Source organism: Capsicum annuum, chromosome 6 (genome assembly GCF_002878395.1).
Source record: "Capsicum annuum cultivar UCD-10X-F1 chromosome 6, UCD10Xv1.1, whole genome shotgun sequence".
In the NCBI taxonomy this organism is placed as follows: domain Eukaryota; kingdom Viridiplantae; phylum Streptophyta; class Magnoliopsida; order Solanales; family Solanaceae; genus Capsicum; species Capsicum annuum.
In genome coordinates, this window is record NC_061116.1 from 185,717,227 (window position 1) to 185,736,077 (window position 18,851).

General features: G+C 31.2%; 1 long non-coding RNA gene across 1 annotated transcript in view; it reads left to right on the forward strand.

Moving 5' to 3' along the window:
* Positions 1-6,330: 6,330 nt before the first annotated feature.
* Positions 6,331-18,851, forward strand: part of LOC107874869 — a 16,171-nt gene continuing 3,650 nt past the window's right edge. The window contains exon 1 of the long non-coding RNA XR_001675627.2: positions 6,331-6,423. This is a non-coding gene — a long non-coding RNA (uncharacterized LOC107874869). The remainder of the gene's footprint in view (positions 6,424-18,851) is intronic.

The window sequence follows — 18,851 nt, forward strand, 5'->3', positions numbered from 1 at the left end:
CCACTATCTTCGTCCACCATCGGAAAAACCACCTCCATTCAACCACAAACTCCCGTTAACTACGAAAACCTCACTGTTTCCCACCCTTCTTCTCGTCTTTACCAGTGAGCTCCACCACTGTTCACCACTGCTTTACCATCACTGTAACACCTCCATTCATCACTATTAGAGCTTCGAGCTCCGAAATAATTTTTGAATGAGTGATTTTCAGGTTTACAACAAAAAATTAAACACCACCTCAGGATCACGGCCATGAAACCTTCACGATATCGCATAATTTTTTCCTTTTCCACCATGAATACACATACATATAAATAGACCTCCAAAATTAACCCTACAAAAAATAATCAAAAAAAATGGATCATTACAAAGTATTAGGGTTAACAAAAAGCGCAAGCAAGGAAGAAATCAAACAAGCATTTTGCAAATTAACACCTCCGTTCATCACTATCGGAGCTGTGAGCTCCGAAAAATAATCATCCAATAGCTATCTCCTGCTCTCTTGTTTATGTCACTGCTCCAGCAAGGAGCTCTAAGCTCCGGTGAATTGGAAGCAAACCAAACAACCCCTTTTACCCTTTTAATTGGAAGAAAAATTAGAGTGTTTGAGTTGTGGAAAAGATTAAAATTTTTGTTGGTTTTGGAGGAGATGATCATGGTGGTGGTGAAATAAAGAGTGGGAAAAATGGATTTTGTGTTGGGCTGAGGTTGAGGTTGAGGAGAAGAGAGGGATAGGCGAGTTATGGACGGCGGTGGGGGTGGGGGACTGGTGGACGGCGGTGGGGGTAGGGTGGGGGTGTTGGATTGGAAGAGGGGGTTGGGGGAGGGCCTTTTTTTTTTAATTATTATTTTTTAATTTTTAAAAATATTTTTAAATTTAAAAAATTGATAAAAAGTTGAGTGCCTTTTTTTATTTTTTTTAATTTAGTTATTATTTTAATATACATATAATGACTCGCTCAAACGCGCGTGACCATACTCGCCATATCCTAGTTAGCAATTTTAATGCCACATAGGCCTGGTCAACGGTCAAAGGGTTTGAAATATTATTTTTTAGTAGGTTCAGGGATCCAAATGACAAACATGTAAGTAGAAGTGTCCAACTTACAAAATCGACATAGTACAAGGGTCCACTGAACCATTTTACCTTGTGTAATATATCGTATATTTAAATAGGAATAACATTTATGTGGGCTTTTAAGAATCATAAAATTATTTATTAAATAATTAAAGTTATAAACATGAAAGCGTTGGGAGTTATGGATGTTACTAATACTAGTAGATGTTATGAAGTGAAAAGATATGAGTTATAAATATGATTTTTTATAGAAAAATAACTTTAAAAATGAGAAAAAATTCAAAAAAAAAAAGAAAAGAAAATATATAAATAGTAATGGAGCTATAGAGAGATGCCACACCACCTTGTCTATGACTCTCTTTTATATTATATAGGAAAAGTCATCATTTCAACCATAAACTATACCCGAAAAGTCGAAGACACACCTAAACTATTGAAGTGACCTAATACACACCTAAACTATGTAAAAGTGAATACTTTTACACGCTAACGCACATACAACCACTCTCATGATGGGAGGTGTTCTTCACTCGCCACACATCATCAACATGTCACTGCCACGCTAGATAATATGTGAAAATTACAATAAATAAATTCCATGTCATTATTGTTGCTTCTTCTTCATTATACATCATCAATTCACCATTGAAGAACCACCATTGAAGCTATCATTACCCACATCTCCATCACAAATATTTTCACAAAATACCATCAAATTCAATGTTACACCAAAATATTGTTACTATTAAAAACCGCAACAAGTTTTTACTAAATTTCTTAGCTTGTGAAATTTTTTTGTTTTGACCATAGTTGTAGATCTTTCATAGGAGACAACTTGTTCTTATTTATTTTTCTCCTTTTGTTAATAAATTATTTATTTCTTGTTCCACCACTATCAAAAACACACAAATTTACTTAATAACTCTCATTTCCACCATAATAATGCTAAAAAAAACTCAAATCTTTACAAAAAAATTTTAAGATGACCTACAAAAAATCGAGATCAAAAGTTAGATATTCACCTCAAAAATTACACTACCACCATTGTTATTATCGAAATTCACAACAACAATCACCACAAAGCTTTGCATTCATCATCAAAATTACAACATTATCATTTTCAATCATCAAAAACAAAAATATATCCACTACTAATTTTTTCATCAATCACCAATTTCACCATCAAATAGTGAAGAATAAGCAATTACATAGTGAAAAAAATGAATCTAACGAAGTTAAATGATATTGACAAGAAAAATGAAGAAGAGAAGAGGGACAAAATGAAAAGAAAAGAAAAAGAAGAACAGGAAAGATATCTATTGTAAACACCTAATTTTGACCCAAACCTAATGTTTTTATATCATTTCAATGTTCAATTAATTTTTTTTTAGGCATTTTAAATTTATCTTATTCTTTGAAGTTTGTTAAAAATTCTGAAAAATTACAAAAAAATAGAGTCACATTTTAAATAAGTTTTCATTTTATTGTTTATTTATTTCTTTTTTTAAGAAAAAAAAAATTTCTAAATTATATTTGTTTTCTTCTTTCAACTTTTAATAAAGAATGTTGTGATATTAATTTTTCTTAATCATATTCCTAAGACTAGTTATTAGCTTATATTTTATTAGTTTTTAATTATTTTTATTTTATTAATAATAATAATATAAAAAATAATAATAATAATAATAAAGAAACCTAAGCTACCCAAACCACCCACAATCCCCACTTCTACTTAACCTCTCCCACTCTTCCTCCACACAACCCATGACACACACATGCACTTAACTATATTAAACACACACACATGCACTTAACTATATATAATACACAAATACACACACACAAGGACACGGCAAAAGAAGCAAAAAAAAAGATTGAAAACAAAAAAGGAAAAGAAACCAAAAAGAAACAGAGAAAGGAAAAAGAAAGAAAAGAAGAAAACATATATTAAACACACACACACGGAAGAACAAGAAACAAAAAAAAAAACAGAAGAGAAAAAGAAAGAAAAAAAAAAGAAAAAATCAAAGGAGAAGAGGAAAAGAAATTCGGGTTTGAGTTTGGGATCTCCGTTTAAGTTTTCGGTAATGGCATTCTTGTTTCTATACTGAATTTATTTCATCACACGGGTTTTTATCCAACTCAGTATCATTATTTTTTGTAATTTTTATTGAGGATCAAAGCATAAATAACGTTATTTATATGATTTATATGCTATTCATGTCTAAAGCTCGATTACGTTAAATAATTTATCTTTTATTATCTTTACTTAGATACCATTAATCTCTATATTTGTAAATTGTAAATATGTTAAGAAGTTAATAAGTTGATAAAGAAAAACTAAACATGATGCATTGACTAATCGTGAGTTTTGATTGTTAGACTAAAATTAAAAGAAGTCATGTTAATCAATAAAAGGTGGCTTTAATTTGTTGTTTCTTTATCTTTTTGTGAACAAAATGCGGTATTTAAATTTATTTAGAATTTTATTATAGGTTAAGAACTTAATTTGATTCAAAGTTTACAATTTTCAAAAGTTAAAGTGAAGGTCTTAATTCTATTTTAGTGATCAATATACATCACTGTCACTTTGTGAAAAATATTGTTAGTGTTTGCACGCTATGGTATATTTTGCTGCAGAGGCTATTATTTCTTTTGTATTAATAGAAGTTGGTAGGGAGGGGATTGGAGGATTAACCGAAGGTTCATATGTTCATTTTCATGCATGTCTACCCATTATAAATTGATAACTTGAAACATATAGGATTTTTTTTGTATTTCTTAAATTATATGGTATCCAACTAAATAGGTTTATAACTGCGTTCTTATAAAAAAAAAATATTAATGTTTTACTTCGTTTTAGTTGAAATGTCAAATTTATCTATTTTATTTTATTTTTTGATACGTTCCAATATTAGAATAGAATTAAGAGAGAAGATGTTACGTGGATCCTTCGAAAAATAAATTTGCTACTCACATAAAGGATATGGTCAAAATGCTTGACATGGACTTAAATTTATTTTCATTCTCTTAAGGGAAAAAGATTAGTAAAAGACCAAAGTTTCTCCAATAACCATTGACAATAGTTTGGCTATTCTTTATTTTTGTACTTAGAACTCAGGATTTTGGTTAGTTTTCTTATGTCGTGACTTTATTTCAGTATCAAATATTTGGTAAAATATTCAATTTAAAGTTTTGGGTGAATATCAAAATTACAACAGATGTCTATCTTAGTATGTTCTATTAATACTTTAGACTAAGACCAATCTTATGATCTAATTACCAATCAATCGTAGAAAATAAGTGAAATAGATTGCGGATTTATCTAAGATCCGTCATAAATTATAAAATAAAAAAGAGGAAAAACTCATTTGCAAGGAAGCGGACTTATAAAAGAACAAGTTAGGCTCTTAATCTCAAATAAATTAAGTTTTAATATACAAGCAAAAATTGACGATGAAGTTGGAAAGCCCTGCTACCGACCATTCGTCATAATTAAATTAATTTACCATTTTGAAGCCAATTGAATTGGGTTAGGGAGGTTTTAAACCCATTAGGTGCTTATTTAGATTAGGAAAATAGGGACGACTTATAAATGCCGTAAAGGCGCGAGAAACGTGCCAAAATTTGTGGTGAGGCCGAAAAGTACTACTATCAGTAAGCCACATGTCAATATAATAAATAATTTCAAAATAAATTAAAAGCGGGAGGCAAACAACTTTTAGGTTCACAAATATTATGAATCCTAAAAAAAAAAAAATTTTAATTTGAGCCAGACGTAAGTCATTAAAGCGACCGTGCTAGAACCACGGGACTCGAGGGGTGCCTAACACCTTCCCCTCGGTCAACAGAATTCCTTATCCGTATTTCTAGTTCGCAGACGAAAAAATAAAAATTGAAGAGTCATTTCCTTTTGAATAGGGATTCAATAAGGTGACTTGGAACACCCAAACTCAATTCCAAGTGGCGACTCTGTAAGTAAAGTAATCCCTTTTCAAAACGTCACTTTAATCGGAAAAACCATTTTCTCCAAAACCAACTCCCTAGCGGGGTCGGACGCGGTGAAAAGCCGGGGGTGTGACATCTATGAAGGAGAGCAAACTATGATTTTTTTCTTTTCTGTTTTAATTTTATTTAAATAGGAATAAACAATGTTCATAGAAGATATGCAACTAATACTCTCTAACAATATCTATCAAACAATAAAGAAATAAAATTTCAAATATTGAGCTTAAATTGATTTTCTTGCTTTGTAGAAGATGAACTTTACCTTACAACTTCTTTAAATTCTTTTTTATTGGTAAAATATCCATGTGGCTATATTTAAAAAAAAAAAAACCCGTATGTTTTCTTTTTCTTTTTAGTTTGTTGCCACATCAGCTTTTGGGGTGTAAATAAATTCACTTTTATGTAGTTTATGTGTGTATTAGGTCGTCTCAATAGTTTAGGTTGTCTTCAACTTTTCGGATATAATTTAGGATGAAAATGATGACTTTTTCCTATTATATATAGATATATAGATTATACTCCATCCCTTCTCTGTAACTACTCTATGATTGATTTTGCACTTCCTTTAACAAAATTATTTATCGATCAACATTTATTTTACTAAGTTATTCTATATATTAATTATGTTTTAAATATCTAAATTCAGCTATTATTTAATGATAAAAGTAAAAAATAAAAATTGAAAAAACAAACTCTTGATCATTAGCTAAATATAAACAAGCAAAAAAACACTTTAAACTAGTAAAATAAATGATAACCGTCTAAATTTAACATTAACTCATCCTATACATGCCATGCTAAGCCCTAGCCCCTAAGGTGTGCCAAACCATAGCACTTCGCCAAACCTATATTTAAAGGATGTTGTCATTTGACTTCTTTTTTTAAAAAAACAATAAAAAAAGAGGGTAAGAAAAGGGAAAATACGGAAGATGATTCTACGATGGAGACACGAATCCTCACCAAAATATATAATAGATAAAATGAAGTATTATCTTAGTAATTGCGCTATAATATCATAAAATCTATATTCTATGCCCACTTGGTAATTGGTATTTAGCAAGCCAGGCCAATAATTGAGAGGAATTAAAGTGGAGGTAAACCCTAACTTATGCTACCTTTTTTCTTGAATAAAATTTATTCAACTTGGTACCTATGTAATATAAGTCAATTATGAACAAGTTGCAACTTAGGGAGAAATATCAGGGAGAGATGCCTATAAATTCATTGCCTTTCACGCTGCAAAATATCTCACTGCAATACACATAATTTATCTTATATTGTTACGATGGCTCGCAATTTTTCTTTCTATTTCACTGTTGCGCTTTTGGTGATGTCGGGTAAATGTTTTTAGCTTTCTGCTTTCTTTTTCTACAGCTTCCTCTCTTTTTATTTGATATATACTTTCTATATAGTTCAATTGTTGGATCATCACAAACGTTCTACGCGAAACATTTATATGCCGGGACATAAATTAAATATTGCTTTACACTAATATCTTTTTAATTATTTCTAATTTATTTTCCTAGAAAATATAAAGTAGTCAAGAATCTCCATAAAATGAAGGATAAACATATCGGCGCTTCAGCCGTAATTTTACTATATCACCCTTAATTGATTATTATAAGTCATCTAAGTATTAAAAAATTAATAATATTTAATAAAAAATAAAAGATATAAAATGATGAATTAACTCTTGATGTTTTAAATTAATTTGACGTCTTATATGAGGCTCACTAAAATCTTTTCACAAGTATTTTTTTTATAATAATTTTAATATACCATTTCTAATTAGTTATTATAAGTCATTTAAAACATGTTTATTTTGTTGCTTTAATCGTAATTTTATTATATCACCCCTAATTAATTATTACGGTCATCTAACTATTAAAAAATTAACAATATTTCATAAAAAAGGTAAAATAGACATGGAATGACATGTCAACATAAAAATTTTGATTGACTGTCGAAATTATATTAGTGCCACATAAATTAAGATGGAACAGAGAAAGACATATAGTAACATGTATTAATTGAAAATGTGATTTAAAGTATTGTAAATCACAATGATTAAGAACGTAATATATATATATATATATATATATATATATATATATATATATATTAAAAAGTATTTAAAAAATTCAATTGGCTGTTGAAATTTTATCTGTGCCATGTAAATTGAGACGGGAATGGATAGAGTATTCATATCTTATTGAAATTTTTTGTTAAAAGCATTATAAATCATATAATTAACAACTTAAAAAATTTAAAAGATAGTATAGAATATTTGAATAACTCTTAAAATTATAGCGGTATCACTTAAATTAAAATAAAAACAAAAATATTATAAATCACCATAATTAAAATTTTAAATTATATTTTATAATTAATTATCTAAATTATGTGTTACATGAATTAAGATAAAAAGAAATTAACATATACTAGGCTCGTATATAATTAAGAAAGTAGAAATCTGTGACAATGACCACTAAGGCATGTATATTCCATATGAGATAAATTAATGGTGGAAGGGAGACAGTAAAAATTTGGACTTATTAATTAAAATTAGATAATTTTGTCTTTTATAAAGTTTTTTAATAAAATGCAAAAAGGTCAAATCACATTTTAAAGATTCTTCATACTCTACTTCTCAAAGATCCACCACATTTTAATATAATAATATTTCTCAAAGATCCACCACATTTTAATATAATAATATAAATATGACATATATTTAATTCTATGGACATACATATTTCACCACAGAATTAGTTTCAAGTGATTAATTAATGGATGATTACTTTTGAGTTTATCATGTAGTACGTTTTTTCCTTGCTGCTAGAGGCTAAGAGAGATACATCGATTTGAATCATATTTGTAGTACGATTATTTTTTTTTCTATATATAAAATCTTTTTTTATTTTTAAAGTTAAATCATGAGAAAATATTTAATTACTTACTTAAAACTTTTACAAATTTGGTATTTCTTATATCTTTTTATTATAACGCTTTCATATTTATTTCAAGATTTTTCAAATCTTCTTAATTGATTTAAAATTTTTAAACTAATGAAAAAGATATTAATTGTCACTAATTCTATGACTTCGAAAAGATTTACTATAATTATTTAATTAATTTTTAAACTATTAAATATTAAGAAAATAGTGAAAGGGCAATTTTATCTAAAGTAGAGACTTTTAACGAAGGACAAAAAGTTCAAATAATATTTCTAAAGTCCTTTACGCTTTTAATATATTATAGATATAGATATAAACTATAGATATATAGATATAGATATAGATAATTGATTCAATTTGCTACCAAATTATCAAACTTAGATAGGGCAATTTGATCTAAAATAGAGACTTTTAATGAAGGATAAAAAATTCAAATAATATTTCTAAGGTCCTTTACACTTTTAATATATTATACATATAGATATAAATTATAGATATATAGATATAGATAATTGATTCAATTTGCTACCAAATTATCAAACTTAGATATAGACACGTGGCTTTTTTTTTTAAAATTGAAGAGGGAATTACAAGATCTAAAATTTTTATCTTCATCAATCAGAATAGAGGACCAATTATTGAGCTACTAATTTTTTATTTTTTTTTTGTTATAAACAAGTTGTAAATTGCATAAGGTAGAAATATGATGGACGGAAACCTATAAATGTCATGAAACGAAAATTTGACGCAATAAAAATAGAATTTATGCCAATGAGAAAGAAGACTCAAATGGTAAGCACTCTATAACGTTAATTTTAAAGTTGTGAATTAAAATCACCAATTGAAATAAAAGGATGAAATTGTTGGGTTCAAGGTGTATGTATGAATAAAAAATGGTGGGAAAGAGAGACACTAAAATGAAAAGTGTACTTTTTTTATGGAAAGCTTACTAAATTCCCCCACATTAGCGGGAGAAAGAAGCTTTCATGTGTTTATATTGAGAAACACATCTCCACATGGATAGTGAGGCAAGAACAAAGTGGTGCTTCGCCCCGTTGTTGTCGTCGCTCGCTCGGCTCAGCGTTGGATTTGGATTTGTCAAATGAGCGATAGATGAGATCTATTTTTTAGACAAAATTTATTTGAAACTTGATGAACAAGTGATAGAAATATTTTCTGCATGTGCGGGCACATTTTGGACGCCATGCAAGCGCGTGCACAACGCACCTCGAAGGGATGCGGCCCTTTGAGGTAAAAGACACACAGTTTCATGCAATAGGGCAATCTGCGCACGCACCTCGGTAACTTGCGGGCGAAGGTGCAACTCAGGTAGTCACTGGAATTCGGACAGTGTCACCTGCGGCCGCAGATCGAGCGCAGTTCCAGCACAGACTGGGCGCAGGTAACGTGACCGTACTGAATATGTGCCTTTTTGCTGAACCAATGCTTCCTTTCCAAAGGGGCACATTAAGGCTATAAATACCTGACATATTCCTTAGGTATAGACATGATTTTTGACAGCAAAAACACCCTTCTTCTCTACAAAACTCAGTGTGATCATTAGCCGTTGAGTGAGTTCGACGAATCCAATAATTTGAGGTACCGCTATTGTTGGATTGAAAGCCATTTTATCCTGGTAGAAAAATTCTATAACCTCGGGTACAGTGAGGGAAATTATTCTTTAAGGATACTCCGTGAAGTCGAGAGACTTGACTTTAAATTTCTGTTTCATCTTATTTCTGAAACTATAATACACTTCTTGGATAGATTATTTTTAATCTTGTGTTGAAGGTGTTGTGTAACTTCATAGGTGTTCTTGTTTTTAGACTTGAAATTGTGTTGAAGTTGTTGTGTGCCTAAATACAGATTTGTGTACCCGCTAACATTGAAAATAATAATCTCAAGGAATAAGTTCGAAATCTTTATTGCTCAATTTCTGGAGATTAAATCTTTCAGCTTTCTACTCCGTTTGAACTTAACTAGTGATTTGAAGACATAAAATCTTCATCACAAGTTAAAGATCACTCAGTTGACAATTGGAAGTCATAAAAACTTCATCGTTAAACTAGAAACAAGAGGTGTTTAAAGTTGCTGTAACTTTATTAATACTATTTTGAGATACTAAAGTTACTGTCTTATTGTGATAGGAAAATGACTACTGATAGTCAAGTGCATGATGTTGCAACAATTGTGGTAGCAACTAGTGCTGCCATAACGAGTCGTTCTAATGCTCCTCCGGCAATGGCACCAGCGTAGAAACCCAGAAAGTTTGCGGGTATTGACTTCTAAAGATGGTAGTAGAAAATGTTCCTCTACCTTACAACTCTTTGTCTTCAAAGGTTCACATTTAAAGAAGCTGTAGAGGTGCCCGAGGGAACCTCTGACCAAGAGTGATTTGTCATTGTGGAGGCGTGGAAACACTTAGATTTCCTATGTAGGAATTACATTCTGAATGACCTCCAAGATGAACTATACAATGTGTATAGTGAGATGAAAATGACAAATGAGTTGTGGGGGCACTGCAGAAGAAGTATAAGACTGAGGATGCGGGAACTAAAAAGTTCTTTATTGCAAGATTCTTAGAGTTTAAAATAATTGGCAGCAAGTCTGTTGTATCGACAGTCCAGGAACTAAAAGAAATCATCCATGATCTTCTCGCGGAAGGTATGATTTTGAGAAATACCTTAGTTGAATATATTAAAAATATTCTTAATGTTCATATGAACTTAATTGTAGGTTTAAACGTGAATGAGGTGTTTCAAGTCACAACAATTATTGAGAAGTTAACACCTCTGTGGAAGGAATTTAAGAACTACTTGAAACACAAGCGAAAATAGACGTCAGTTGAAGATCTTATAATAAGATTGCACATTGAAGAAGATAATAAAGCCGTGGAAAGAAGGTCAAAGGGAAATTCTGCAGTAAGTGGAGCAAATATTGTAGAAGATGACCAAAACAACTCCAAAAAGCGAAAGAAAGTGGGATATGAAAGTAATCAACCCAAGAAGAAATTCAAGGAAAAATGCTTTAACTGTGGCAAGATTGGCCACAAGTCTACAGATTTTTATGCCCCAAAGAAAGGCAAAAAAAAGGACCAAGCAAATATGGCTGAGCCCAAGAAAGAAACAGATGATCTGTTTGTCATGTTGTTCAAATGCAACTTGACGGGAAATCCTCGAGAATGGTGGGATGAATTTCGGTGCCACCCGTCATGTTTGTGCTAATAAGGAGTTATTTGCTGTTTTTGCTCTGGCTCAAGGGGAAGAGAAGATATAAATGGCCAACTCCGCAACTGCTAAAGTCGAAGGAATAGGAAAAGGTTGCCTGAAAATGACATCAGGCAAAGTGTTGACTTTGAACAATGTCCTGTATGTACTGGAGTTACGGAAGAACTTGATTTCTGTATCACTTCTTGACAAGAACGGATTCAAATGTATATTTGTTTTCAAAAAAATTGTACTTAGTAAAGTAGAAGTGTATGTAGGAAAAGGCTACCTCAATGAAGGCCTATTCAAAATGAATGTAATGACTGTTGTACTCCATAAAAGTTTAATTTCTTCTTATTTGCTTGAGTCTTATGATTTGCAGCATGAACAATTAGGCCATGTTAATTACAAAAAATTACGAAAACTGATTAACTTAGAAGTTTTGTCAAACTTTGAGTGCAATAAATCAAAATGTCAAACGTGTGTGGAATTAAAGTATGCTAAGCATCCATATAAGTCCGTTGAAAGGAATTCCAATTCCTTAGACTTAATCCACGCTAACATTTGTAATATGAAGTCAACACCATCTCGTGGTAGAAAAAAGTATTTTATAACTTGTATTGACGATTGCACTAGATACTGTTATTTCTATTTGCTAAATAGTAAGGATGAAGGAATAAATGCATTTAGGCAATATAAAACTGAAGTTGAAAATCAGTTAGAGAAAAAGATCAAAATGATAAGAAGTGATAAGGGCGGAGAATATGATCTCCCTTTGCTCAAATATGCGTAGAGAATGGAATTATCCATCAAACCACAGCCCCATATTCACCTCAATCTAATGGAATTGTGGAAAGGAAAAATCAAACCTTGAAGGAAATAATGAATGCCTTACTAATAAGTTCAAGTTTACCGTAAAACTTGTGGGGGGAAGCTATTCTTACGGCTAATTGAATACTCAATAGAGTGTCCCATAGTAAGACACAATCAATCCCATATGAAAATGGAAAGAAAGAAAACCTGACTTGAAATATTTCAAAGTGTGGGGATGTCTAGTGAAGGTCTAAGTTCCTATGCCTAAAAGAGTAAGAATAGGACCTAAGACGGTGGACTGCATGTTCATAGAATATGTTAAAATTAGCAAAGCATGTCGGATTTTGGTTCATAAATCCAAACATCCGTATATCAATAAAAATACGGTAATTGAATCAGATAATACTGAATACTTTTAACACATTTATCCGTATAAAACTAGACATGAACAGTCTAGTGGGGGTCTAAACAACCTCAAAATGAATTAAGTGAGGATGCACATAATGATGAGAATCCAAGACGTAGTACACGTCAAAGAACGTCAACTTCGTTTGGATCAAATTTTTTAACATTTCTCTTAGAAAATGAGCCTCAAACATTTAAAAAAGCGATGACGTCTTCGAACTCATTCTTTTAGAAAGAGGCAGTCAATAGTGAGATTGATTCAATCTTAAGCAACCATACGTGGGAGTTAGTTGATCTTCCTCCAGAAAATAAACCTTTAGGTTCTAAATGAATCTTCAAAAGGAAAATGAAAGCAGATGGTACTATTGACAAATACACGACAAGACTTGTTGTAAAAGGCTTTAAACAAAAGGAAGACCTTTATCACTTTGATACATACTCGCCAGTAACGAGGATAACATCAATTCGGATGTTATTTGCCTTGGCGGCAGTATATGATCTTGAAATCCATCAAATGGATTTTAAAACATCATTCCTAAATAGAGAATTGGAGGAAAAAATTTACACGGAACAACCTGAGGGTTTTGTGGTTCCAGAAAAAGAAAATAAGGTGTGTAAACTTGTTAAGTCACTTTATGGACTAAAACAAACACCTAAACAATAGCATGCGAAGTTTGACCAAACCATATTGGCAAACAGATTCAAGATTAATGAATGTGATAAATGTGTTTATATTAAAGACACTCCAAATCACCAATTCATTGTTTATTTATATGTGGATGATATGTTGATCATTAGTAGAGATATTTCAGACATAAATTCTACAAAATGAATGCTTGAGAGCAAGTTTAATATGAAAGACCTTGGAGTTACAGATGTGATCTTAGGAATAAGAATTTATAGAACTACCCAAGAATTGGCATTGTCATAGTCTCACTACTTTGAAAAAGTACTTGACAAATTCAAGTATTTGGAATGTGGTATTGCCAAGACTCCATTGGATGTGAGCTTCGCCCTTCGAAAGAATGAAGGTGAAAGTGACTCACAATTGGAGTACTCAAGAGTATTGGGATGTTTAATGTATATAATAAATTGTACACGACCAGACATAGCATGCGCTATTAGTAAGTCGAGTTGGTACATGAGTAATCCCAACAAAACTCGTCGGATGGCAATGAAAAGAGTTTTGGGGTATCTTAAACACACTCAAGACTATGGTTTACATTATAATAAATATCTCGTGGTACTTGAAAGATATAGTGATGCAAATTGGATCACCGGATCGAACAAAGTAAAATACACAAGCGGATATATATTTACTATCGGTGGAGGAGCGATCTCTTGAAAATTATCCAAACAGACATGTATTGCTCGCTCTACAATAAAATCTGAATTTATCGCGTTGGATAAAGCTGGCGAAGAAGCAGAATGGCTCCGAAATTTCTTGGAAGATATTCCTTATTGGTCCAAACCAGTGGCACCAGTGCGCATATACTGTAATAATCAAGCGGCAATAGGTAGGGCAGGGAGCATGATGTACAACGGTAAATCTCGTCACATAAGACAGAGACATAATACCATTAAAGAACTTCTCTCTAGTGGAATTATCATTGTTGACTATATAAAGTCAAAGGATAATGTGTCGGATCCACTTACAAAAGGCCTATCTAGAGAAGGAGTTGAGAGGATATCCAAGGGAATGGGTTTAAGGGCTAGGACAAGTCAGCATGACAATAACTCTACCTAGTAGACTAGAGATCCCAAGAGCTAGGTTTAAAGAGATTAAATAAAGTTGTGTCTGACAGGTTCAACATTATATTATACTCAACCTATTCTCATGATGTAGACAATATTTAGTAAATGAGAATAAGACTTATGGTGTGAAGTCTTTTAATGATTATCTAAATTTGACAAATTTGACCAAATACTTTAATCTACAGGATTGAGCATTTAGAAATCACTTATGTGAGGCGAAGTAGAAGCCGCTTCAAGGGGAATGTTAGTACAGGCCTATTCTTTAAGCTTTCATAAAACCGGGACGTGTTCATGGATGAAAAGAATTAAATCGTGAGAACCATAAATGATAAAAAACTGGTTGTGTGACATGTGTTGTCTAGGTGTACATTAAAGCTCAACGGTTCAAAGATATCAAATCTACCGATTGATCGAGTGCATCCGATGCATGTTCACTACGAAAAGTTTAAAGGAAAACCTACTTATCTAGATGCAATCAGTCTTTGATAAATGATCACATGCTTGTTTGTATATTCTTCAAAAGATATACATTCCCCATTATTGTGGGAGATTGTTGGGTTCAAGGTATATGTATGAATGAAAAATAGAGGAAAAAATAGTGGAGGGAAAGAGAGACACTAAAACGAAAAGTGTACTCTTTTATGGAAAGCATACTAGATTCTCCCACATTAGTGGGAGAAAGAGGCTTTCATGTGTTTATATTAAGAAACTTATCTCCACATGGATAGTGAAGCAAGAACAAGGTACTGCCTTGCGCCGTCGTCGTCGTCGCTCGCTCGGCTCAGATTCAGATTTGAATTTGGCAAATGATCGATCGATGAGATCTATTTTTTAGTAAAATTTTAATTCAAAGAATATAATAGAAATATTTTTTTCCTTGTGCGGGCGCATTTTGGACGCCATGCAAACGAATGCACAATGCACCTCGAAGGGATGCGACCCTTCGAGGTAAAAGGCATACTGTTTCGCACAATAGGGCGATCTGCGTGCGCACCTCGGTAACCTGCGGGTGTAGGTGGTCTCTGCAATTTGAACAATGTCACCTGCGACCGCAGATCGGATGCAGTTCCAGTACAGACTGGGCGCAGGTGACATGACTGTATTGAATAGGTGCCTTTTTGCTGAACCAGTGCTTCCTTTCCAAAGGGGCATATTAAGGCTATAAATACCTGACATATTCCTCAGGTATTGACATGATTTTTTACAACAAAAACACTTTTCTTCTCTACAAAAACTCAGTGTGATCATTAGCCCTTGAGTGAGTTAGACGAATCCAATAATTTGAGATACCGCTATTGTTGGATTGAAAGCCATTTTATCCTTAGAGAAAAATTTCATAACCTCGGGTACAGTGAGGGAAATTATTCCTTAAGGACACTCTGTGAAGTCGGGGGACTTGGATTTAAATTTCTGTTTCACCTTATTTCTGAAACTATAACACACTTCTTGGATAGATTAATTTTAATCTTGTGTTGAAGGTGTTGTGTAAAAGTTATTGTGTGCCTAAATACAGATTTGTGAACTTGAAAACATTGAAAATAACAGAAAGTTTACCGAAAGAGATTAAAAGAAAGTTGGTTATACCATTAGGATTAGGGGTATGCAAAAACCAAACCGACAGATAAACCGAACCGATAAAAATATTATCGAGTTATTGGTATTGGTTTATCTGGTTAAAGATTTTTTATTGGTTTTATAAAAAATTTTATTGGGTAAAAGGTTCAATATCGATTTTAGCTTATTGGGTTATCGGTTAAACCAATAATCCAATAAGGATACACTAAGTTATTGTTTTATCTCTATTTATGTTATATATTTAAATATCTCTCTCTTTCTCTCTCTCTCTCTATATAGATAGATATAGATATAGATATGTGTATATATATAGATTATATGCACTACTAATTCATAATTCAATGATTCACAAAATATTAACCTATTCAGGGCAGCAAAGGTACAATATAAAGTTTGGCTATTATCGTAATAAAAAGCTTGAAGCATTTATAGCTTCCAACAATTAGGATTCAATTTTTTGCCTAACTAACATTCAGTTCAAGTTTGAAGATTCTTGTAAACTAAAATGCATTGCGTAGGTTTTGGCGGTAATTAAGATTTCATTTTTTTATGTTAGTTGTTACTATTTCTATTTTGCAAGTATTTTCTTATTGGTTAAACCAAAAATCGAACCGTTAAGGAACAAAAAACGCTAAACCAAAACCGATAAGAAAATATCTTATTGGTTGGTTATCGGTTTTACATATTTAAAAACCGAAAACTGATAAACCGAACTAATAACACGTAAAATCGAACCGAACCGACCGATGCACACCCCTAATTAGGATGTTTATAAGTAAATTACATAAAAGTATATCATAAATTCTTCTTAAATTAATAATAATTAGATTAAAAAATTATTGAAAAAAAGTCAAAATAAGAGAGATAAAGCATAACCACAAAAGAGATTAAGTTAAACAAAATCAAACTTGAGGAGATTTATGTAATTAAATACCTGTAATTTTTTCGGCTATAATTAATAATTTTATAAATAAATTAATCTAAATAAATGACTTTATATATAAAATAATTTAACTTGAGTGATTTTATTGATATAAAACACACATAAGTTACTTGAATAGAAAATTTGCAGTAGGTAGATGACTATTTAAGTAATTCACTCGTAGATTGCATTACACCAGCTTTCTCTATTTATAAACTGACCCCACAATCATGTAATATTTCATTTGTTTTAATTTATGTGAAGGAATATATATTGTCTAAAACAAGTCATAGAAATATATTTGACTAGAATTCATTTAAGAAGAACTTTTAATGTTAAATTGTTACTAAATACTTAAATATATAGAGATATGCAACTCAGCTGTGTAATAGTCCTTTTAGTATCATTTCATAAATATGTTCATATCAACAAGCCTTTTGTCACTCTGTGGTAAGTTTTATTTAGATACAAAAATATATGAGTAACTAAACTACTAAATAATTTATTTGCCTATCAAACGCACGAAAATATAAGATTAGGTCATCAACTTTATTTTGTTTGCTATGAATTATTTTATTTCATTTAACACAACGAATGATTTAATCTAACATAGTCTTTAAGAAAACTCAATAACTATGCCGACACAATCAAAATTCAAAAGACCGATAGATTTATTTCACTAACTTATAAATGAATTACAAGGAATTTACAAACTGAAAGAGAAATTGCTTAAAACGAACATAGAAGGAGAGCGATAGACTAAAGGATGACAAACAAAACTCAGAAAAAGGGATAAGTGTTATAAATGTATTTACATTATAGTGAATGTCTATCAAGATCTAATAAGATCTAGTTGATATCTATCAGAATTTGATGTATTTGTCTGTGAAACTAGGGGCAAATTTCCCCTATAAATAGACGGGTTTCCTTCATTGTAAATCACCCCATCAAGAGATCCCTTAAGAGAAATAAGAATTACTCTCTGTTTTCTCTACTCTTCTTCTTGTTCTTTATTGTTTTATAACACGTTATCAGCACGAGACTCTGCCAAATAAGGTGAGATTATAAATCTAAAGGTTAAGGTTAGTAATTCCTTATGTTATTTGTATTTTTTTATTAATGATATAATTATTGGTGAATTTGAGGAAAAATAATTGGTTTGGAACCATTCATGTTTTAAATTCATTCCTCAAGAATAATATTATCAAAAGGGATGATAATATTTGGGTTCAAGTCCCATCGATTTATGCCTAAGACGTCTTTATATGGATAAGATATTGAGTTTGAATCTCAATACACCATATTGAATCTCAATACACCATATTGATGATATTATGATATCTAAGGCAAAATAATGGGTGTTTAATAAAAGGTCATGAATATATCCCATTAATATTCACTATTCCATGAAGTGAATATGGTAGCATAAATCTAAAAGTTGACAACTTGCTTCATTGTTAAAAGAAGACAAGTGATTGAATGCACGAATATAAGCATGGAGAGACAATATGATAATAATCATCAAAAGTGATAATATTTTCACACGGTTATTATGATTATAAGATGTGCTAGAGAAAAATTCTCTACATCATATGTATGCCTTAATTTGCTCCTGAAGTAGCAATATGATGAGCTCTGAAGTAGCAATAGGATGAAAGAGGTTATAAAATATATAAGCTATCATAATTTGATAGGCTTAAGACACAATTATATTCCATTCTTGGGGAATGAGAATTTTGATTATTATAAGCACAAATCCATTCTTTGGGGTGAATGTGATAATATTCAGTGAAACTTATTAATATAAACGTGTACTTGATTGTGATGGTATGACAACTCACCTCCGAAAGAGGCAGAATAGTTGAGATGAGTTATTTTGAAATCTACTTCTGAAGTAGTAAATTTGAAATTTATTTATATAATAGTAAATCTGAAATTTAATAAAGCAAAAACACATATCATGGTAAACTTGGAGTTTACTAGATTAAAAGTTCATAAGTTGATATGAACGGTTGTGATATACCGAAGATGTGCATACTGAGTATTGAACATATATTGAAGAATTAGAAAATTCTTCATGAACTTTAATGTTGCTTGTTCTCATGATAAGTTGGTTGGACCAACTAATTTTG